Source organism: Suncus etruscus, chromosome 7, assembly GCF_024139225.1.
Source record: "Suncus etruscus isolate mSunEtr1 chromosome 7, mSunEtr1.pri.cur, whole genome shotgun sequence".
NCBI classification, from domain to species: Eukaryota; Metazoa; Chordata; class Mammalia; order Eulipotyphla; family Soricidae; genus Suncus; species Suncus etruscus.
This window is the reverse complement of record NC_064854.1, coordinates 25,649,779-25,675,022: the sequence shown is the minus strand read 5'-3', so window position 1 is coordinate 25,675,022 and position 25,244 is coordinate 25,649,779. Positions and strand designations below refer to the sequence as shown.

Genomic DNA, 25,244 nt, shown 5'->3' with positions numbered 1-25,244 from the left:
CTTGCTCTCCCTTATTGACGGTAATTATCTTTCATTTCCTGGGACCCAAATCTTGATCCTCCTCCTGATGTTCTAAAAAAGGAAAACAATAACTGGGAGTTTGTAAAAAGAAGAGCCAGATGGTTGCATGAGGCTTCTTTCCCTGCTAATTCTCCAGTTTTATCACAAAAAGGGTCAACTCTCTTTCTTGTGTACTCCTCCTGAATTGAATCATTCTTTCCCATAGAACCAGAGCACAGGACAAGAATGTGTCTGGAATTTGGATGGTTGCTAGGTTACTGGGGCCGTTTTCTTGCTGTTTACTCTTTACAGTGAAGACTCCTGCGGAAGAGTGAGATTTTGATAGAAAAGTAAACTTTTTCGAGGCTTCCTTAGGAGAAATCAATGGTAAGTGAATAGCACAAATAAAGAAGTTTTTCTTCCATTCTAGATAATTAATATTTCCGTACATAATATTGAATTGAAAAGGAATGAAGGAGAGCTTTTAGAACCTCAGTGTCAATGCATGCAGTATCGACTATAGAGGCAGCTTAAAAAAAAATCACAGGCTGAACATAGACCCTAAGGTATGGGAGATTTAATTTAGATAGAAATGCACAGGAAAGAAAGGGGCTACTCTCTTAATTTCATGATATTTAGATACTGTCATTTGTCATTCAAGTAAATGAAAAAGAGGCAGAAGAGTAATTATATTACATTCAGAGTGTTTAAGAAAGTGGTTTTTTTGTTGTTGTTGTTGAAACAAATAATATCAAGAGTGTACTATTGGTTCCCTTGAACCTTCTCAAATGTATGATATCTGCTTGCTGAGGTTCAGTCATTTCCAGAACCTCTGTCTGTAGTTGATGTATCATTTTTAATGGTTCTTCTGGGTCACAGTCCTCACACCTAGGTCTTCATGGTCTCCTTGTAGTGTGCCTGAAAGTCTTTCTATCCCAAGTTAAGCAATCTCTTAGTTATCATTAAAATATGAATCTTTTAGGTACATAGGTAATTTTAGAAATTAAAGGGGGAAATAGAATAGAAAAGCTAAAAGTAGATAGGGGAATTGCCGTTATCAATACACCTAAAAGCAACTGGTTAAGATTCAGTTATTTCAGACTGGTGCACTGCTGTTTGTGGGCATTGAAAACGCCACTAGAGGTAGCTGAGGTGGACAAAGTAAAAGGAGACCAGCAGACATGGGGAGACTCGAAAATGTGTTTTGGGAAGGAATAAAACCAGAATAGGAAAAGGAGTCTCTCTGTCACAACCCCCAAGGCAGGCAGGCTAGATGATCTCTAGAGATCATTTGGGGGACTGAGTCTACACAAGACTGTATCAAACAGAAATCAGATGATTGAACTCTTTTTTTATGTTTTAATGTTGGGGATATTTTTATTAGCAATTGAGATGGTTACAAAAATTTGGTTCATTTAGCCTTTTAGAAGTATAGCCTACTGCATTATGTATGTTATAAATAGTCTTCAAATTTGATCAGGAAAATTAAAATGATTGAACTCTTGAGGAGAGATACATTAGCAGGGACAAAAGGCCCTGAGAAGAATATGAAAGATAACCAATGAAATGCAAAGTCCTTCCCTCAGACTATAGCCTAAAAAAAATCAAACAACCAATCACCACCACCACCACCACCACCACACCAACCACCAATACAGAGAGCTTTCTCTAGCACAGAAAGACCCAGACTAGAATACTGCAGAAAAAGGCCCATACAAAACAAACCATGGTGTTTAAATAAATTAATCATTAAAACAAAAATAAAATAAAACACGCAAAAAAAAAAAAAAGAATTCACTTCCACACTAAACTACATATCTCCAATTCAGTGACATTTCCACCATTTCTGTAGACACCAAGTATGTCCTTTGTGTGTTCCTCAATTGCACATATTTGTAATTATTTCTCATGAATATCTATGCCATCCTCAAAATCTACTAAATATATATGATTCATTATATCACCCTTTCTTTCTCTACTATGGATAAACCTAGACCATCTGTCCTCTTTAAAGCTGTTCTCCAGTCCTTGCTGGTAGACAATCTCCTAAATTGTTTGATTGCCAGTTAAACTCTCTGTTCTATTCAGTTGTTTCTAGGCTTTTTCTAGGTGTCACTCATACCTAGCAGGTTAAGTAGGGGTAGTACTTATTGTTGTGACTGCTACCCTATTCTCTGTTTCTTTTAGTGACAGAATGGAACCAAAATGATAGGCAAGAATAGCTTATATTTTATAGGCTTATATCACATATAAACGAAACATAGATTTTCACATGTATCACATTGCATTATTAATCAGATAATAGAAGATAAATGCTTTATTTTGGACATGAGGGATAACACAGCAGGTAATGTGCTCAATTTTCTTGTGGCCTGCCAGGGTTAGGACCTATTTATTCACTCACACCTACTACACGTAGACCCTTCATTCAGTTAAATATGAGCCCTGACACCAGCCAGGTCTGGTCCCCCCAAAACAAACAAAAATGTTCTATTTTAAATATATAAAAATGAGTCTAATAATTAAAAAGCATTGTGCTAATCTAATAAGCAATCTACAAATTTAAATGATAAACTCCCTATTTCAATTGAAGTCATATCATATTTTGTTGTTGTTGGGGGGGCTATATCCAGCAGTGTTCAGGGTTTACTCCTGGCTTTGCACTCAGGGATTACTCCTAACAGGCTCTGAAGACTATATGGGGTTTCAGAAATTGAGCTTGGGTCATTCACATATAAGGCATAACCTTACCAACTGTACTATTGCTCTGGCCCAAAGTAACATTGATTTATACAATTATACATTATACAGATTTCAAAAACACAGCCTTAGGAATCTGCATCTATGTACCATAAATAATCAAGTTTTCATTCATCTTTCAATATCAAATAATAATATTTCTAGGAAAAAATTAAATAGACAGCTTTTCCACATATTTTTGACATGGACATTTCCCAAATGAAAAGTTATTGAAAAATAAAAAGGTAATTAGTTATTAGTTTCTTATTTCATCTTCTACTACTAGCACTTTTCTCAGTACTATATATAAGGAGAGGAAATTATTTTTGAAATAATCACTGTGATGACAAATAATTGTGTGTGTGTTTGTGTGTGTGTGTGTGTGTGTGTGTGTGTGTGTGTGTTGGAAGGAGGTATTTTGTAATCACTAAGAGCAAAGGAATATAAAGCTTTAAAAGCCATAGCCGATCTCACCACTGGGTGGAGGTGAGGCATACTAGTGCCCAGATTAGAAAAGGTATAATTTGAAAACTTTTAATGAAAGAGTCAATAGAGGAATCTAGAATGGCTTCAAGACACAAGATGATGTATGTGTAAAATGTGCATATCAAGAGATTGCTTTGCAGGTATTTTAAGTTTGAGATGCCTAAGAGACATTCAAGAAGAAAGGTAGAGTTGGCAGATAGATTCTTATCTAGTTAGCGAGAAGCACAAAGAAGAGGGGAAAGAGATGAGTTTACAGAACCAGTGTATGTGAGGAATGTCTTCAGGGCATGTTTTAGCTTGGTCCCAGGATTGCTGACAGGGTGCACAATTGCTCAAGACATATTCATTGGTGGGAGTGCCAGTAGGAAAATCTGCCCACGTTTTGTATTAATCTTACTTTTATAACACCATTCAGGGAGCACAGATATTAATGCATTAGGGAAATTTTGAGTTTTCTTGTTCATCAAGACAAGCTTTGAGTTTGCCTAGTTATTTCAGCAAATGTAATAAAGGCCAGAGGGCTTTAGATCAGAGTGCTCAAAAAAATTCAGCAGCGGAATTCTAAATATATAAGCTGCTATGTAGCAATGATGCCAACCTTATGAAATACTACACATATAAGTACTATATACTATTTAGGTATCAAAGCTATTAACAAACTGTATTTGCAAGGCAGTTAATTAATAATACTATGCAAATAGTTCTTAACAACTGATATAGATAACAAAAATGTCCAATGGTGTTAAATAATTCATAAAGAAAAATCCAAATAGTCATGAAACATGACTATAAAGATATTCATTTATATTAGTGTGATGAAAATTTAGGCAAGTATTTTCCCCAAACTATTCATATGCTAGATATAAGTGTTATATATAAAAATTGTATACTTTGAATCTTCTATGTTGTAAGTGTATAAGTGTGTGCAATATTTGAATTTTTAGGGGTAAGGAAAGGTTGTTGTTTACCAGAACACATATTTGGAGGGGGTAAAAATACTTAATAGTACCTGGGGAGAAATAAAATATACCACTAAGTAAATACAATAGATCACCAGTCTGTAGCTGGGAGCTCTAAACTGGTGTCAGTAGTTGGCAAAGTCCAGCTTTATTTCTTCTTTAGCTCTTGTATTATCTGTTCTTATAATAAGTTATTCCCCACCCATGCTTGTTGCTTGCTGTCACAAGTTGGCAATTAGTTTTTCAACATGATTCAAAGACACCTTGGAAAATATAGTGTGTCCTCTCCTATTAAGCTCTTCTTAAAATATGCTGCTGAAATAATTCCCAGGCTACATGTATCATGTCAGACAATGGGCAAGGAGATCTAGGGTATGTGTGGTGGCATTTGTCCCTCATTTTACATGAATATACATGTAAAATTGCCTCAATCAAAAAAAAAAGTCTAGAAGAAAAGCTATTACTGTGGCAACAAATGTGGGACCCAGGGAGAACTGGGGAGCATGTGAATTTTTTCCCCTAATTTGAAAAGCAATATTATTGTATCTACTGTTCTTTATCAATGCTAGGAAATTGACTTTGGTTTAATTCAATTTAAGTCACTAAGTCATATCAAGTCATCAGGGTTGTGCTAAGTCTAAACAGGTTATTATAAGTAAAAATGGGACACAGTCCTGTTATTCATAAAACCTGAACTTGTGGGGAGATTAGATTTTGCACAAGTGATCTTTGAAGTCAATCTATAACAGTCTGCTCCAATTTACATATCAAGAAAGATGGGAAGCACTATTTGATTATTTAGTGTTGCCCCCCAGGGGGCATTTGTTTTCCTGTTGCTGCCTGTATTTGGAATATATTGCTAGAAAGGAATATAATATTTCCTGACTGAAGTGGAAAATACGTTCAAAGCTCCATTTGGAGTCTATTCTTGTTTTTGTTTTCTATCAACACCGCTCATCCTCCCTTCTCTTTAAATAATCTTATTTCTATTAGGGACAAGTCTTGGTCCAGTATATGCAGGAAAAGTGCCTTACCCACACTATACTATCTCTCTAGGCATCTTTATTTTCTTCCTTTTTTGTTTATTTATTTTGTCTGTGGAAGCTTTCTTCTTAGGCATTTCTCCTTTCTAGTTCTTGAGTGTGAAGTATATGCAGGGTGGTAGATTTTTCTCTAGCAAATATATCGCAATGACAACTTGTGTTATAAAATCTTAACATTTCAGTTTGAACCAAATTTAGAGCATAACCTTGTCTAACTTAAAATTATATACCCTCAAATTAGATATCTATGCTTCATAAGAAATGCCATCCTTATTTCTCCTTACTTTCCATAGTAATAGTAAAGGAAGAAATCAGGTTCCTTCTGATTTATTATCTCTGAGAGAAAAACAGTCAGAGTCAGACTTGCCAGTGTCCAAAGCTAATAGCTTCTATAGATTTCCTCTAATATCCCGCTAGCTTTTCCCCAGGCTGCCCACACAGAAAGTTTAATTCCTTTGGGTCTCATTTTCCTCAGATGAAGAAACTTGTGTTAAATGTTCTTTGAGATGTAGTTTGTCATTTCGTGATTAATTTTGCAACTCTCCTTTTATGATCACCCAAAGAAAAGTGTGGTAAAAGGATGAAAGTGATAGTCACTTCTTTTATTTCAATAACATTTGGCAAACCAAAATAAACAGTAAAAGAATTTGTGGAATAGAATGCAAAATCCTTGAAACTGTGTGTGCCAAAGCTCAGATATTTCTTACTTTATTTTCCACTTGCACCTGCTGTTATAGAAAGAATATTTGCTACTAAATGTCTTTGTGGAGAAGATACTGGCTTGAAACACATGAAGTTCAGAGATTAGCTCATTTTACAGCACATCTCACTGAGAAATCAATTTTGTACAGATTTCTCCAAAAAAATGCCACAGAACGAGGTAGCATTGGGTTATGATGGAATATCCTTTAAACAAAGCATGAAGAAAAGATTTATATGGGTCATATGAGATTAGTAAAATCATAAAAAATGATTGGCTAACTTTGAGTAGACAAAAGTGGATGGTGAAATATTTTAGAAAGGTTTAGAAAAACATTGATTTCACTTGGTAATTTGATGACTCTTTCCTCTTGAGTTTGTCAGAAGTGGAATAGCTTTGAAGGATGTGCGCTTGGAACTTGTATCCTACAAATAATGCAATGAGTTTGAGAGTCTTTTTTTAAATGGTGGTTTCATCTAAGTACTCTAGGCATCCTTTGTAAAAGAATTAGAACACAAGCAGCTACTTGTGTTCTACTTGATAGTGCTTTTTCACCTTTGGAGGACTTTATTTAAATGCACCAGCACCACCAAATTTGAATGCCAAGAAAAAAAGCCTCTTCTAAATAGGAGACAGAATTAAATTGTACCGTGACAGAGCCCAGTTACTGGAATCCTGTGCTCCTGGGGGCTTAGAGGATGGGAAGAAAAGCTAAATAGTGTTTATACTTTGACCTTGCTCAGCAACTGGGAAGTTACAGTAAGAGACTTTTCTACAATGACATTGGGTTGTAGTCAATAATCCTTTCATAGGGGAGTAATCACAACTCTAAAATTTACATGCACAGAATGACTAAAGCTAAAATTGTAAACTTGAATAAATCCACTGTTTCTAGGCAACAAAACAGCTAATAACACCACTAAGTAATAGCAGGGCAAGTATATAGTGATTTAATATTTACCAGATTCATATCTGCTATGAATATCTCTTGGTAGTTATGTGTATAAGTATTATATATGCAGTTTAACATCTGTGGCATCCTCTCTCCTAAAATACTTTTAAAGTCTTTGTTTATATTTGCTGCTATTTTTCCAAAGCCAGTATTGAATGGAAACTGTATTTGGATCTAACTTGTAACATGGCGTCTGATAAACTTTCTGGTAGAGAAATTCAACCTATGCTAAAATACATTTAATACTTTAATTTTTAGCCACTTCTTTTAACAATTCATGCAAATTCTTCATAAGTGGCTTCTTACTAGAAATATTCTTTCAGGAATCTTTTGCTCCCCTAATCAATTCACATTTCACTCAGTCTCTCTCCATTTCTCCTTCTTTGATGGTATATTGAGATGAAGTCTTGAAAATATGCTTTGCTCTAGTGATGAGGTTGAGATGATTGTGAATCCATTTTTGCCAACAATGAAAGGGAAATATTCTTTATAGACTATAAAGATCTTACTGACATTCTTAAAGAGAATAAAATTTTATAATGCATAACATTTAAAAAATGGAACTAATATCAAGTTGGGAACTGAAAGGAATAAAGAGAAAATGTGAGGAATCAAATTGTCCCCTTGTCCAAACTACTCAATTTATGATGTCTAAAATTGATAGTTAACAAATAGCTTCAAAAAATGTCAAGATTTTTCAAGTTGAAAAGACAGAGGATGGTCTGTCAAAAGAATGACAAAATAGCAAGTGGGTTAGTGACCTTCTATTTCCTAAAGGAAAAGACATAGTATTGATGAAAATAGCAAAACTAGCTTTCTTTGAGAAAAGTGAAAATCACAAAACTATGAGTAAGAATGCTGAAATTACAGTAACCACTCAATAGTAATTAAACCTTACATACATTTAAATCTCTCTCCATCAGGATTGGATGTTTTGGGGGCTCAAAAAATACACAGTATAATTTTTCATTAGGTTTGAATCTCCTAAGCATTTTTCATGTGCAAATATATTTTCTCTCTCTTATCTACAGACATACATACACAATATTTCTCAGTGGAAGAAAAATGCTGTGTTGGAAGATTAAAGGCTTGCATATCAAAATTGTACCTATAGTGAAACACATTCAAGAGTAGCTATTCAGCATCCAGAGAGATAATATAGCAAGTAAGTTAATTGCCTTGCATGTGGCGGACCCAGGTTCAATCCCTATACCACATATGGTTCCCATGGGTAAATTCTGGGCGTGATCGCTGAGCATAGAACCAGGAATAACTTCTGAACATTGCTGAATATTGCATTCCCAAACCAAAACAAACCAAAAAACAGTAGTTATTAAAAACTAATTTTGTGCTTCATGTTTCCTAGACGCAGCAATGAGAATGAAGTTCATGGTGGATAGACAACCCTATGTCGCACTTTGGTCACAGTATAACTGGAAGCTTAATAATGAATTATTCTTATAAACCAGTCCCAAAGAAGTATGACTTGCAGAATATGCAAACTGCAACCAGAATTTGAAGATAAAGCATTTTATACATGGATAGACATTTTGACTAAATTTTGAACCATGAAAGCAATAAAATTTCCGTTGGCCCATCAGCTATTTACATCTCAACTTTAACATAAGCAAAAAGTTAATGAGATCCTTTTCCAAAGTCATAGCCCGATTTATTCATATATCTGCAAAGGGCCAAACACAATCTTGTAATGATAGAAATAAAAAATGTATAGCCATTAAATATTTTAATTAAGTAATAAAGCATAAACTTGGTCTTATCAAAGACTTCACTATAGTGACTATCTTCAGTGGTAAAATAAGCTAAGATTTCTCAAAAAGATTCTGCTGAATCAATTTACCTAGCATACAAATGAAAATGAGTTTATAAGCACTGTGAGCACCTCCAACACAGGCATCACTTTGTAGATAAAATTGCAAGACTTGGAAATTTTGTAATGAGTTATGGGGGTGGCCGGCTGTCAAGAAGCCAAATGCACTGTCCCTGTAATTTTCAGCCTAAAAGTGAAAGGAATAGATGTTTCTATCACATATCTGACTCTCCTAGTATATAGAGAGCGGAACTCAATTATGGAGCTGACATATTCAGTTTGGAGAACATTCCTTGAGGACACAGGGAATGATAAAGATGAGGTTGCTTCTCACCTTTCCCTACTGAAATTTCCTTGTCTATATTGGTATTTTTTCAGAAGGAAAGTAGAAGATTCTCTAGCAGTCCTAGAAACTTCAAGATTGATGGATGTATTATTTTCTCTGAATTCATAATAAGCACTTTCTCTGGGGTTATTAATTTAATCAATCCCAAATGTATTTTACTATTTTTCAATAATTTGACTTGTTACTATAACTACGTATGGGTCTCATGAAGCTAATGAAATATGATTACCTTGACTTTTACTTTCTAAAATGTTCATTGTATGTGGCTTTGATGCTTTTTAAAGCATTTCTGATTTAAATTTTTTTTTTACTGAGTTGCCCGAGTTCTCTCTTTTCTTTAAACTGCCTTAATATTAATCCAACCATTCCAATATTTAGGCTGCTGGCCCGTGTAGGGCTTAAAAGTGATGTAGTTCCAAAGAGAGGAGTAAGTAAGTAAAAATGAGAGGAGTAAGAATGAGGTGGGGTGGAGGGTGGTGATGATAGTGAGGTCTGTCCCTCAAAATATAGTTGAAAGGAACAAAGGTACAGCTATTATATTTATTATTATATAAGGACAAGCTCTGCATATGGATCAGAGGTATTCTTCAAATTCATTTTAGGGATAATCTTCTAGACTAACCTACTACTGGGGAAGATTCTGGGGGAATATAGTGATGAGTGATGCAGGGATGATCTGAGCAGGTTTTCTAGTTGGTAAGAATTTGTAAAGCTTATGTTTAACATCCAGTCTCAGCTCCAGCAGGCAGAGTTTATAGACTTCACCCCATATTTACAGCAGGAAATAAATAGAACAATCTGAGAAAGCATCGACATTTTGCTTGTTTGTTTGGGGGCAGCAGTGCTCAGGGTTTAATCCTGACTTCAGGTGGGGCTCAGAGTTCCTAATAGTTTTCAAGGGTGTGCTTGGGGGAAGTTGGTTGCCCATAGGACAAACATCCTACTCACCACATTATCACTCTGGGCTCCCAAAGCATGGATTTCTCCTGAAGTTCTTAAGGAAATTAATTTATAGGACAAATCACCAGCATGAAGTTTGAATACAGACTAAGATCAACTTAACTGAAGAATATATCACTGGAATCAGAACCAGTAGGAATGCTAAATGGTAATTCTAACAAATAGCTGTAGGCTGAGTCTAAGCAAGAGAGTGGTAAATTTTGGGGTAGAACCCTAAGTTAGAACTCCATTCCCTTTGTAAGTTTTACCTTCAGAAGCCTTAATAAATTCTCATGATAAATAGCTTAAAAAATCTTCTATTTCTGGCAGATAGGGGAAGTTTTGAAAATTTTTGATTATTTTGGTTATTACCAAAGCAGTATCCACAACAAAGCCTTACTGTTGAAAGGGAAACACATAATTAGAGTGAGAAACGCTGATAGTCGGCAATTATCTAATATAGCAATCTCTAACCATCTATCTCAGAGGAAAACAGAAAAAAAAATTGAGAAGCAAGTATAACTTTTGAGGTACAAATATCCACTGTAAGACTAAGATTGAATAAAATTACAGAACATTTTCTCTCCTTCACACCAAACCACCAAATCAACAGAACACCAAAGCAATAACAGGCTTACAACTCAGAGCTGCAAGGAGCAGACCATATTAGAAATGAGCCCTTAGGAAAATGGAAAGATACTAAGGGTGACAAAAAGGAGCATTCAAGATTAATATATCCCATATTGACCCACACAGCAAATATTAAAAAGAGCCCACTGTGAGTTTGATTAATGTAAGTTAACCTTATAGAACTGGCTCAGTTTCTGTTACTTGATGTATAATGTTGAAGTCTTAACAACAAAATGAACAAAACTGAAAATTAGACTATAGTTGGAAAAGGCCATTAAAATAGGATGAACAATATACAGAAATCCAGAAGATAAAAAAGTAAAATTCTATAATTAATATTGAAGTTCTCTAATATATAAAAAGGACAAAGTGCAAGAACAAATGATGTAAGCAGAGAAAAGAAAACTCTAAGAAACAAAAGATGCTAGAGGTCAAACATATTGCATTAGAAGAAATGTAGAATCTTTTTTGAAGATTCTTAGACACCTAAGAGTAGAGAGATTAAGGATGGGTCATAAAAACTTGCTAAATCAAAAGAAAAAGAGAACAAAAACAAAATATTCAGGAACATTGGAACAACTTCAAAAGACTTAACATGAACACAGAACGCAGTTAAAATTCCAGATTAACACAACAGGAAAAAAACCAGATCTGAAGCAGCAGTAGCTAAAGATCCTTCAGAAGTAATTATATACAACAAATTACAAATGTGGCAAGCTCAGAAAACATCAAGTATGCTCAGCACCCAAATATGTATTTAAGATATTCAAACTGCAGAAATTGAATGTCAAAGGGAAAATTTCAAACAAAATCCAAAGCAGAAAAGACACTATAAACGAGGATAAGTATTACGTTATAGTTTCTTTATCATGTCATCTATTCATCTATTCTTGATGTGTGGGGGCAAGATATTCTAGATATTGGCTATTGTAAATAGTGCTGCAATGACACTAGACATGCAGGTGTATTTCCTGAAGAAAGGTTTTTGGTCTTTGGGATAGATTCCAGAATGGTTACATGGAAGCTCAATTCTTATATTTAAGAATTTAAATAAATGTTTATATTGTTTTCCAAGAAGATTGAAGCATTTGATATTCCCACCAGCTGTACATGGACAAGGGATCCTTCTTCCCAACATTCCTACCAACTTTTTTTTTCCATTCTTTTACAGTGTACCATTGTCTCTGGTGAGAGGCGACATCTGATGGTTGTTTTCATTTTTACCTTCCCAGTGTCCTCTATGGAAAACATTTCCTTCATTTACCTATTGGTCAGATGTATGTCTTCTTTGAGGAAGTTTCTCTGCATTAGGTTTTGTTTGGAGCTACACTTATCTGTAATCAGGCATAACTCCTGTTTCAGTGCTCAGAGATCACTCTTGGCTGTGTTCAGAAACCCAATTGATGCAGATAATTGCACCGGGGTAAAACATAGGCAAAGCAAGTGCCATACTCCTTCTGTCTCTCAAAACCTCTTCTGCCCTGTTAAAGGAGTTACTTATTTTTGTTATTTATTTTGTTATTCTTGTTAAATTTTACTATGTATACATATATACATATATCATATAACTTTTTTCAGATGGGTGGTGGGCAAATATTTTCTCTCAGTATGTGATTTTCTTGTAATGATTTTTTGGTTTTTTTTTTTTTTTGCAGTGCAGACATTTTTTAAGTTGATGTAGTCCCATTTGTTAATCTTTTTATTTATTTAGTTTTGGTTTTGGGCCACAGAGATTACTCCTGGCTATGTGCTCAAAAATAGCTCCTGGCTTGGGGAACCATATAAGACGCCAGAGATGAAACTGATTCTGTCTTGAGTCAACCGCTATGCTATGGCTCCAGCTCCTCTTTTTTTTTTTTATTTTAATTAAACTATAGTAAATTACCGAACTAAAAAGCTGTTGAGTTTCAGTATATAATGTTCTAGCACATATTCTTTCACCAGGATTCATTTCCCACCATCACTTTCCCCAGTTTTCTTCCTGTTCCTCAGCCATCTGTCTTTATGGCAGACCCTCTGTTTCTCTGTCTCTCTCTCTCTCTTTACTCCACTTTTCCCTTTTAAGGCATCTTGGCTTCCAATACTGTTACTTAAAAGGTATTAGGCATATCATACATTTACTTCATTTCAACATCAAGTTTTTATCCAGAGTGATCATTTTCAACTATTTCTGAGTGGCCCCTTCTCTTTCCCCATGATTTCTATTGTCTTCCATTTGTAAATCTTTACTTTCATTTGCTCTATTAGTGGCATTGCCTTATTGAAGTACTTATATTCAACATCATAAAACTTTTCAATTTATAATATATCTGGCTACAATCACTATACTAAGCATTTTTATTACAAGAATTTTTCTTTTTTTCCTTCTTTCCTTTTTTTTGTTTTTTTTTTTTTTTTTGTTTTTTTTTTTTGGGTTACACTCGGCAGTGCTCAGGGGTTACTCCTGGCTCTATGCTCAGAAATCGCCCCTGGCAGGCACAGGGGACCATATGGGATGCTGGGATTCGAACCACCGTCCTTCTGCATGAAAGGCAAATGCCCTACCTCCATGCTATCTCTCTGGCCCCACATCTCACCTTTTAAAGAAAAAGTGTTCCTGTCTTCATCCCAGTCCCCATCTCTTCCCTCCTCACTCTTTTTCTCATCTTAGAAGGAAATTTTTAGTCTTTACCTATTAAGTATGGTTTACTAATTTGTTTCATAGTTTTTATTATGCGGATATATTTTTTCTATACCCAGTTTGTTGATGATTTTTCTCATGAAAGGAAGTTGTAGTTTATCAAATGTTCTCTTTAATCTATAAAAATAAGTATTTTTATATTTACTTCTATTAACATTGTATATCACATGTATTGATTGAAATGCATTGAATCATTTTTGTATTTCCAGATAAAATTTGTATTGGTCATGGTGTGTCCTTTATTACTATTTTATAATTCTATTTTAATGTGTTTTAGAAAAAATTTTGCATTAAGATAAGATGATTTAATTATCTCAGGCACTTGTTCTACTAAGTTCTACTAAGTAGAACTAAGTTCTACTAAGTAGAACTAAGTTCTACTAAGTAGAACTAAGTTCTACCTAGGTTTGGAAAATTTCTCTGATGTATTTAACTAAACTTTCTTCACTCTTATGTCTCCATCCTATTAAGATACATGTTGTTCTAATATTTGTATGGTTGATGGAATAGAGATTATAGAGGCTTTCTTTTATTTTACTTTATTTTATTTGTTCTCCAGTTAGAGTTCTGGCATAGTTGTCATCCTGTAAATCACTTATCCTATCTTCCTTTTATTCTCCTTTGTTATGGATGCTCTTGATAGCATTTTTGGGAAATAAAAAGGAACTTTGTTATTGGATTCTTCAACTTCAAGTTTTATTTCATTTTTTAATAATTCTAGTTATCATTTAACTATTAAATCTATTAATTTACTAAACTAACTTTATTAATAAATCGGATTTAATTTTGTTCTTATTTTGTGGTTATCTCATCCAAGTGCTATTTTGTTTTGTCAGCTAGAAAAAGACCATTCTGTGATTTTGATCTTTATCATATGATTTTTGTTATCTTCTGTTGTTCACCTATTTTTCTTGATTTCCTTGATGATGTATTTCATATACTTAGTCGTTTTGTTGCTGCTTTCACATTTGTAATAGTAGCCACCTCTTTAAATACTTATGAATGACTTTCATATGAGACATGCTATTTATGGAATCTGTCAGATATTTTTATTACCTTGAATTATTACATCTGCTTTGTTCTTCTTACTCCTTTTTTTTTTTTTGACAGACTTTGTACAGTTTTTGCAAATTTTTCTTGTTCTTAAAACTCACATAGCTGCTCTTTTGTAATCCAGGAGGTGGTGCTATAGCTCAAGTTAGTTTTTTTATTCTTTTTTTTTTTTTTTTTTTTTTTACCCTTTACTTACAGATTCCCATAACTCCCCATATATTTTTCTCTTAGCACTGGGTTTATTGACTTGACTATCACTACTGCATTCTTGAGTAAACACCCTTGAACTGGCTGCAGAAAGGGGAAAGACATGGGTTTAGCAATCTGGGCTCTGATATTTATAGATCATTAAGCAAGGGTTTCATTTTGCTAATGTCCTTGTTTCAGATCATCATGAATTACGTCTCCTCCATATTCTTTATATCATCATCTGTCTCATTCAACATCTTATCCTCTAGCCATAAAGATACAACCTCATTGTTCAAAGTTCTACTTATTTTTCCTACTGCTTCCCATACAGCTAGGGTAGCTGGACACTGAACATTTGCTCACCTGATACAATTTTTTCTCTGAGGGAGAGGTCACCTATGGTTAATTCAATGTTATCTGTTTATCTTGGGTGAAGACTAGCCCAGAAAACGTTTCTTTTATTCTACACTAATATATATGTGTACATACATATATGCATTTTTATTTCTCCAATGGCATTCTGTCATCTCTTGGGAAGGCTGGGGCTATCTGCTTTTATCAGAACTTTCCAGCACTCTGGGTCCTTGCCAAGGCAAGTTGGAGCAGATGGAGCAGAGTTGTTGGTTTTGCAGCAGTTTGTATTGCAGAATGTACAAGAAGTGAAACTCCTACTGTGTCTCTTTGCATAAAGAACTGGATGCCACAGTTCCTGCAGAGGCACTTTTATTTCTAGATGGAAACCTAATTGGTTGTTTTAGAAGAAAAACAATTTGCAGTGTCTTCTTAAGCTGAGGTACTACTGATGTCAAGTCTCTGGGTATACTTTAATTCTTTGAAAACCCTTACTTCAGTAATTAAACTGTTTACTAAAAATAAACATAGTCATATAAAGGGCTTTATGTAATTTCAAGGTGTTCATGGGCCTCCCAAATGCTACCCATTCGTTCTCCAGGGGCCCATAAACATCACATTAAAAGGACTTGAGCCAAATTTTGTGGTTTTACCTAAGAATATACGTATATTGTTTATCCGGAACTAAAACAGGAAGAACATAAAGATAATTTGTATTCTCAGAAGGTTTCATCATTCAAACAATTTTTTGCCAGTGCTGCAAATGCACTAGATATTTAAAATGTATGCTTAGATACCCCTATGAATCTATATAATAATATCAGAAAACATACTTTAGATCTTATTTTTTAGATGCAAGCATTAAGTTCTAAGTTTTTCCATTCAACTTTTGCATCGTTTTCCATCACACAATATGGAATAAAATAGCAGATTAATTAAAAATATTATTTCAAGACAGGAACTATGCAGAATATATGCACACTTAGTAGACAGTTTGAGGGGGTTAAGAACATCACTTTTAAGGTAACTACAGCACTCACAGAGAGAATGCAAGCAAAAACTTTCAGATAATAATCTGTTTCCAAAAAAAGATAATATGGCTATAGATACCTCTTATATATTTACTTATATTCATAAGAAATCACATTTGTACTTACTATGTACCATATATGGTAGAAACGTCTTTAAAATATTGACCTTTCTATTTATTAAGTTTATTTATATATTAAGTTCATATATTACATAAAGCTTATATTATAATACTTTATATTATACAAAGTTTATCCTTTATAGCAATTCTATGAAGCAATTGCTATAGCTATCGAAGATTTAAAAAACTATTCTCGGGGCCGGCGAGGTGGCGCTAGAGGTAAGGTGTCTGCCTTGCAAGCGCTAGCCAAGGAAGGACTGCCCCCCAAGCCAGGGGCAATTTCTGAGCGCTTAGCCAGGAGTAACCCCTGAGCATCAAACGGATGTGGCCTGAACAAACAAAACAAAACAAACAAACAAAAAAAAAACTATTCTCAAATTCAATGATTTGAAGTCTTATTCCTTAAGATTTAACTATTTGAACATGAGAGAAGCTAGAAGAAAGGTTTCTGTAGATTTTTGATACTTCCTGGATGGGGAAACCACAGAAAGCTCAGAATAGAAAAGGCAGCCTACCTGCAGATGAGGTTCTTAAATTTTCCTACTCTTCTGTATTTGCTTCATGGGTACATTCATGCATGACAATCTATTGATGGGCCTCATTGAGATCCGTGTTGTTTGGGGCTACTTTTTGATGAAAATTATGTGCAGCAAGGCTGCATAGTGGGATGAATCATACTAATCTTATTTTTCATTTTGAAGTGTTTAAGCTTTTTATTTAAAACAAACAAGAGTATCAAAAACAAAGATATAAAACACAAACCTTGTTTTTTATCTTAACTTTTTTTTTGCTTCAGCGATGGAGTCATTGGGAAAAATAATATTTCTTTCCTTTCCTTTATTTTTTATTTGTTCGGGAAACTTTTCTTTAATAAAAAATTGTCAAGGTAAGAATAATGCAACACAGTTGAATAGTTCTAATTTCCAAAAAACTCCCACCATCATGCACTCGTGTGCCTGAATTAAGCTTATAACTGCCACTCATTCTTAACTTTCAAAATGCTTAAAACAGGTATTTATAGCCCCAGATGACAGAATTAGAGGCACTAGAAAATAGATAGATTATTGCCTACTTTTGTATGCTGGCAATAGCTATTTCCTCATTTTGGCATTTGATCATTAAAATCTGCTCTGTTTGCACATGTGAAGTGTTTGGGATCCCATTTTATTTTATCTTTGACTTTGAGGCTACCGTCAGTGCTTGGGGTCTATTCCTGACTCAAAGCTCAGGGGACCATGAGGTACCACATATCTAAACGTAGTCATCTGCACACAGAGCAATGCTATCTAGCTCATTGAGTTATATATCTGGGCTAGCAACCCAATTAATATGATAATAAAAAAATAAGAAAATATATCTTAAATACTTCTAATTTTTCAGAGGGAATACATTTGGCACTTTCAAATTTTAAATTTAAATCTTTTGCTGATCTGTATAAACATGAATAATTATACAGAAATCAGTAAAGGAATTAGTACAGACATTATCTCAATCCATCCAAGAGGGTAAGGAATTGATCTTGGTAGATAATGTATTCACAAAGCTTAAAAGGATGCCTAGCATATTTTTACATTCAATAAATATTTGGCACATGAAGTTATAGATAAATAGAATAATTATGAAACATTTCTTTGAAAGTAGCAGTCTCCCTGATAACTTTGTAGAAATACAGATTCTTGTCATGCAAAAGAATTGATCAGGCTAATACACGTAAGGTTGTTGGCCTCACTCTGAGGGCTATGATAGTAAAGAAGGAATATGACTACTTAAGGTAAAGTGTTTGTTTATTTACTTTTGCGAAAATTGTAAACCTATCAGAAGAACTTTGGAAAGGATAAACAAGTAGTTATGTAGACATCTATGAACAGTTACACCTATATTCTGGGAATCATCTGTATTTGACTTTATGAAAAAATTGTAAATGAGGAACGAAGCAAATATGTTTGATTCAAATCTTGAAAATTAACCTCAAATCACTTTACTAATTTACATACTATATATTAGTAGTCTATGTATTATTATAGTATACAACATTTATATAAATATATAATATAAATTTATATAAATATAAATATCTCAAATGTGGATAATTTTTATTTACATTTTAAATGGTATTCTCTAATATGTTAAGTATTTATCTTTAGCTCTTAATCACATTGATGATGATAGGTGCTATCAATAGTTTTGTCACATAAAATCTTTACTGTGAAGAAAGAAATTGGATTATAAAAATATTACAATGAACCATTGATTAAAAATGACTATACTTGGGGCCGGCGAGGTGGCATTAGAGGTATGGTGTCTGCCTTGCAAGCGCTAGCCAAGGAAGGACCACAGTTCAATCCCCCGGCCTCCTATATGGTCCCCCCAAGCCAGGAGCAATTTCTGAATGCTTAGCCAGGAGTAACCCCTGCGCATCAAAAGGGTGTGGCCCGAAAAACCAAAAAAAATAAATAAAAATGATTATACAATGGACTTCTGTGTATTAGACAGATAAAGGGAAAGTAATACTCATGTATGTGTAATTTTATGAGCAACCACAAACAGTATTTGTAATTTTCATGATGAGTGTTCACAATATACCCTGTTTCATCAAATATAACGGCATCTACCTGTTTTATTTTTAAGTATTCTACCTTCAAATTATAGTCTTGAGCATTGTAACTATTTTATCAAAAACAAAGGCCTTCCTAATGTTTAAGAGAATAGTAAAGTTATAAAGTGCATACAAGTCTCCAAGGATTAATTCTGTCATCATTAAATCTGATGACTTATAAGATAGCCACATTCCAGAAATCAATGTGTTGGAACTGGGAAGGGGGAGTTGGGACACATCTAGCTATGCTCAGGGGTTACTCCTGGCTCTGTACTCAGGAATTACTCCTGGTGGGCTCAAAGTTCCTGAAAGGACACCAGGGATGGAACCAGGGCTGGATGGCTGCATGTAAGAAAAACACATCTTACCTGCTGTATTATTTCTCTGAGTCTCAGCATGATAGAATTTAGATTTTAGAAAAAAGAGTTTCACAAATTCATTTCTCAAGTTCTTAACCAAATCAGAATTGTACTGTTCACTTGATGAAGAATAGTCATGGCTTTACATCACTAAAATGTTTTCTCCTACATCACAATAGCAATGATAAGATTAGACTTAAATCTGATTTTTATCATGTTGATCAGTTAATTTAATTTAGTGGTGAAAACCAAAAGTTTCAATGTCAAAAGGTCATGGATTTCTGTAAAATGAACCTTTCCCAGAATTCAATAGCTTAAATAACTAATGATTGGTAACACTTACATGTTTTTAGGAACATCTTGATTACACAGACTTGAGATGTATCTGTTGGGCATGATAAACATGGCTAAACTTCTTCATGTTTATGCATTGCTTAATATCTTAATTCATAACCAGGTGAACAGTTCTGCTGTCCCCCACATGCACTATTCCTCTTTCTCCTCCCCTCCCCTGTGCCCCTTGTCTGTCAACCTTTGCCTGGGATCCTTGGCTAGCTCCAACTTGTCTTTCTTTTCTGTAAGCAGAACTATGTTAGTCCCTCTCTCTTTTCAGGCCTCATTTGGGAGCTGACATAGTACAGCCACTGCCTTATTCTATTTGTCAAAACACATCTCAAGTCTAACCCAAAATCGAGGAATAGGAAGACTTATTCTGTCTTTTTTCTAAGAAAAATTTAAAAATTATGTGGATACAGGAAGGTTTAAGGGGTTGAAAGTATGATACAATTTATTATAAATCCAAGAACAGAAACATATTTAGAACAAGAGGAAAATTAGAAACTGTCATAGAATAATGCATATTGATAATTGGCAATTCCAAAGATTTATCTCAAGAGTACAGATGATTGATAAATATATTGTTTAAAAAAATCTATGTGGACCAATTTCTGCACTAATGCTCTAGGTCAGTTCTATACATAGAATCACAACATAATTATGGAGAATAATTTTCAACTGTGAGAAAAATGCACATTTTCAGGTCCTATCCTGAACCTACTGAACTAAGGACTGTCACAGGATGGGAAGGGAGAATACAGTATGTATTCTGACAAGTCCTCCAGGCAATACTGGTGTCTGCCTGCTAAAGTAAATGGGGTCTGATTTACTCCTTTGTTCTGCAATATAATCTTCTAGTGATTTTTTTTTAGCTTTCAATAATGATAGGATAGCATCTTTGAATTTTGTTGTCAATAGGTTCCAATGGGAAGACCTAAAAGCCTTTCTGAATTTTGGGAAGATTTTATAGTTTTTATTTTCTTACATTGATGCTTATTGAGCAGCAGAAAAAAAAATGGGCTTGAGATATTGCCTCCTCAGAGGTTTCCATTGCTCTCTGGTCTTCTATTTATTTGATTTTCTTTGTTTAATGATATTTTTCTATTATAAGCTTATGTTATATTAAAATGTAGTTGCAAAATTTATAATTTATCTTTCTTATGTTACCATTTGACTTTTTCCTTTAATCAGAAGTTAGATTTGTGATCTAAAATGATAAAACATTATTTTGATATTATCATTAATAGGTTTAAATGTCCCACTCATTCAATTCATGTTTTATGTGTATGTTAAACCAAATTTCCTGGTTTCCCCTCTTAATCCTTTCCACTTCCTTAAGGGTAAAGATATTTGATTCCTCTTCTATTAGAATGACCTGTCCCTTGCCAAAATTTTCACAACTATGATTGTTGTGCAGTAAGTTGGAAGCCTAAGTAAACATTGAAAGGGCGTTGGTTGTGTTTCATTTAATTCCTTCATTCTCAATAGAAGGGAAAGGGAGAATACTTAGTTATTGTATATGTCCTACAACTATCATCAGGTCTTTTGAGTATATAGGGGAGACCAGTGCTGGTAACTATATATAATATTAAGCAAGAAAGTTTCCTGATTAAGCTAGCATTTGGTTTCTGTTGATATTGCATCATGACATATATTTCCCATTTATTTTATTAAGAGAAATCCATCAAAAAAGATTGGGAATGGAGTAACAGCAGGGAGGGCATTTGCCTTGCATTTCACCTACCCTGTTTGATCCCCAGCATCCCATTTGATTGCCCAAGCATGCCATGGGCAATTTCTAGCACAGAGCCAGAAGTAATCCTTGAAAAAAAAAACAATTAGGAATTGGTATCTCTATCAAAGAACTAGTAGCAAAATAATGTGAGAAAAATAATTAAACTGAGAAAAATACTTAAAAAGGTATTTTTTTGATACATGTAGAAAATATCGGGATATACCTGGTGGTGCTCAGGTGCTACATTCAGTTCTGTCCTTTGGGTCTACTGCTAGCTGTGCTCGATAAAACATTAAGTACCAAGGATTAAACCAGAATTGACTGCATACAAGTACCTTAATCCCAATAGTATCTTTCCAGAACCTCAAATATTCAGTGTGTTTTTCTAAATATAAAAGATGATACTCAAATATAGATATATAACTAATGAGAGTTATTTGATGAAAGTTGAGAGTAATTTGCTGTCATACTTTTTTTAAGTATGACAGTTGAGAAAACACAAAGAGAAATTTATATTAGTTGATTTTGAAAATGGTTTTGATCTCTGCAATAAGACTTGGCTGTTATCTGAAGGAGTGGAAGTATTGCTCCAAAGTGTTCATATCATCATCAGATACTTTTTCTAAGGCACATGTTTATTCTATCACAAAGGACCCCAGACCATACAATAGAAAAAGGAGATTATTTTCAATACATGATATTGGGAATACCACGCTGTCACAGAAAACATTATGAAGCTAAAGTACTTTATTGCCCAATAACCAAATAAATTCAAAATGGATTAAGGGCCTTGATATAAAATCCTGAAGTATAAAGTATATAGTTCATAACATGGATGAAATGTCCCATGACAATAGTGCTAAAGATGTTGTAAGGGATTCAGTCAAAAAAAGGAAGAAAATGAAAGGAAACAAAAATAATTTACAGTACATTAAGTTCAGCAAAAGATAATAAAAACAGAAAGACAAAATAGCTTGAAAGGGAAAAGCTATTTCACATCAAACATGTCATCAGGAGGGTAATATCCATGGATATAAACAATTCACATTTCAGTACTGAGCATGGAATCATCCTGCCCACACAGTCTGATCAGGTATCACTGAGAAGAGTTTCAGGTCCCCTGAGCACTAATTTGGAAGATTTCACAAAATAAAAAATTCCATTTATACATTGAAATATGACTTAGTTACTCAAGAGGATGAAACCTTGCCATTCAAAACAAAATTGTGGGAGGTGAAATAAGCCAGAGAAAGAGGTAATTTTACCCATGTGTGTAATATAAGGATATTTTGGATAATTTTATCCATGTGTGCAATATAAGAATGTGAAACTGATAAAAAGACAAAGCAAAAAAAAATGATGTGTCAGTGATATTGATAACAGAACTAAGATGATCTGAAAAGAAATAAATAGGAAAAGGAAACAAGGTGGAAGTTGGAAAGTTAAGCATTATTTTAAGGTGCACATGTGCTGCCTAAGTACAAGGTACCTGATCCTATGTCACCCATATCTCTCCTCTTGAGACATTGTCTTTCCTGCTTTCATACTGGGCTATGTATCAGGGCCCTTTCAGTTGTTAGAACAGCTCTTGTTCTTTTTTCAGTACATTATTTGTTACTCTCTCTCTCTCTCTCTTGTCCTCTCTCTCTCCCTTTCCTCAGTACCTTTTAATACAATTTATTTTTATTTTTAGAAAATTATTTTATTTTATTTTCCATGCACAAAACTGCAGACCAAGTTTAATTCCTAGGGTATAAAAATTATACATTTTACATGCATTTTGTGAGATGCAGAAATGTAGCATTTCAATCCCACAGGAGTTAGGCTAAAGGTTTTCTAAATACTGTGTGTGGCGTGAGAAGAGAAACTTTATGTTCTATCAAGTCAGGGTCAGTATGAAGGCACTAGACTCTACAATAAAATATCAGATAGACGTTTACTAAAACCAATAGAAAAAGCTGGCCTCAAAGACGAGAATTGAAAAGCGCCATTTTCTTAATTTAAGATGGTGAAAATGTTTTCTTTTTTTATATTAATATCTTCGTTTAAACACCTGGATTACAAATATGCTTGTAGTTGGGTTTCAGTCATGTAAAGAACACACTTTTTCACCGGTGCACATTCCCACCACCAATATCCCAATACGGACACAAGTATGTGCAAGAAGCCTTTAGTATGCTGACTTTATCATAACAACTCTAGCTGATTCTTTATGAAGAAAGAAGGGATACACATGAGAAAAAATCTAGAAAAGGCAATTTCTTAGGTTTGAGGAGGACCGTATTGGGGGAAGTACTTCAGAGGAACTGACAGTAATTCTAGGAGTACAGCCAGGAATGACTGGAAGACTGGAGATGAGGCTTCAGCTTCTTCTAGACTTTGAATGTTGGATAAACCACTGAAGTATGATATCTATATTATCCTTTACTTTGCAAGAAATAGAGTAGTAGCAAGTTTCTCTATCCTGAATAGCAGGCAGACAGATTCATTTTCTCGATTATCTATTTCTCATCCAAGGCATTTGGAAGGTCTCTCTTATTCCCAAGGACTAGCATTGGAATTCCTTGCAACTGGGGCTTATCGAGAATATTTGTGCAGTTCATTTCGAAAAGGTTCTATCTTCTCACAATCTGCAGCATCTATCATGTACACGATGGCGTTCAGGCCCCTGCAGTACCACTTCCACATGCTTACAGAACCAGGGCTGGACTCTTATGTCCCAGATCTTTATTGTGACGTTGCCCTTTGTGACGTTCCTCATGTTGCATCCCACCTTGGAGATCATGTCCTTACCTGACCGAATACTGCAACCCGATGAGTGTGAGCTCCATCGCCTCCTTCCAAAAGAGTGAGTGGAACCAGTTGAGCAGGCGGGAGATGAGCACCAGCATGGTTGCTCATGGCTTTGGGGGTGCTCACCCCGAGCAAACCCGACCTGAAGCCCAACAGCCAGACTGCTCTCACCCATGCAGATACCCCCACTTCAGAAAATTATTCTTAAAATAAAAATCATAGGCTATTTCAGCAACATGTCTAAGGCTTTTGAAAATAATATACTCTATGTGACGGCAAATACATAAAAAAATATCCACTTTGAATTCTAAATATAAATAAAATTATTTTTTTACTTGTTAGATAAGAGCAAATTTTAACATGTAATGAGCTAACAAACTTAAACGCTCTTCAGAGACAGATTTTTCCTATTTAGATGTGGTCTTCTAAATTTGTTATTTCCTTGATTTTATTCAAGACTAAAACCATTCCAGTTTGAGGTAAACTTTAAATTTGCTGAAGTTCAGTTTATAGGTATAATTACAATTATAGTCATAGGAGTAAAATTGTAACTAGTGATCCGAAATATGATCTTGAATACTATTATCTTTCTTGGAGTTTTTTAATTGGAGATTAATCAGAAGAGTGGTCTCTCTGTAGTATTCATATATCAAAGAAAAGAAAAAGATAGAGAATATAGGCCAGGTTCTACCTACACTCCAATGATCAGCCCCAAGTAGATATTAAAAAGGTAAATAATTTATAAGGTAAATAATTTACAAAATTGTGGTCAGAGTAAAAGAAAATTGAAATAATGATAAAAATACTTTAAAATTCACAGCAGTTGAAAACAACTACTATCTCCTATCTGAAGACAGGAAGGAATGGTTCTAAGGATATGTTAGTAATTCTGGCTAATACTGGTTGACTCTAAGAAGAGACTGTAATTTTACTTTATTTTATTTTATTTTATTAATTTTTTGGGTTTTGGGCCACACCCGGCGGCTCTCAGGGGTTACTCCTGGCTACCTGCTCAGAAATAGCTCCTGGCAGGCATGGGGGATCATATGGGACACCAGGATTCGAACCAACCACCTTGGGTCGGCTGCTTGCCAGGCAAACACCACTATGCTATCTCTTCAGCCTGGGACTGTAATTTTAAAAAAGAAAAACGTTTGAATGTCCATCACTTTTCACTTATTTTTGAACACATGACACATTTATATCCTTATCTTATTTATATAGCTAATTATTATTTTTTCATATTTCCATATACTTAGTCACTCTGAAAGTGCTTTTGTTATGTGATGAATTTTTTTCAGACGTGTTACTGAAGTTTCTGACAGCAGAACCTCCAGATAAGCTGATCTATGTGCTTTATTTGCCCACACACAAGCAAAA

General features: G+C 34.4%; 1 pseudogene; it reads right to left on the bottom strand.

Moving 5' to 3' along the window:
- Positions 1 to 23,433: 23,433 nt before the first annotated feature.
- On the bottom strand, positions 23,434 to 23,962 carry LOC126014506 (ADP-ribosylation factor-like protein 8B; annotated as a pseudogene).
- Positions 23,963 to 25,244: the final 1,282 nt, after the last annotated feature.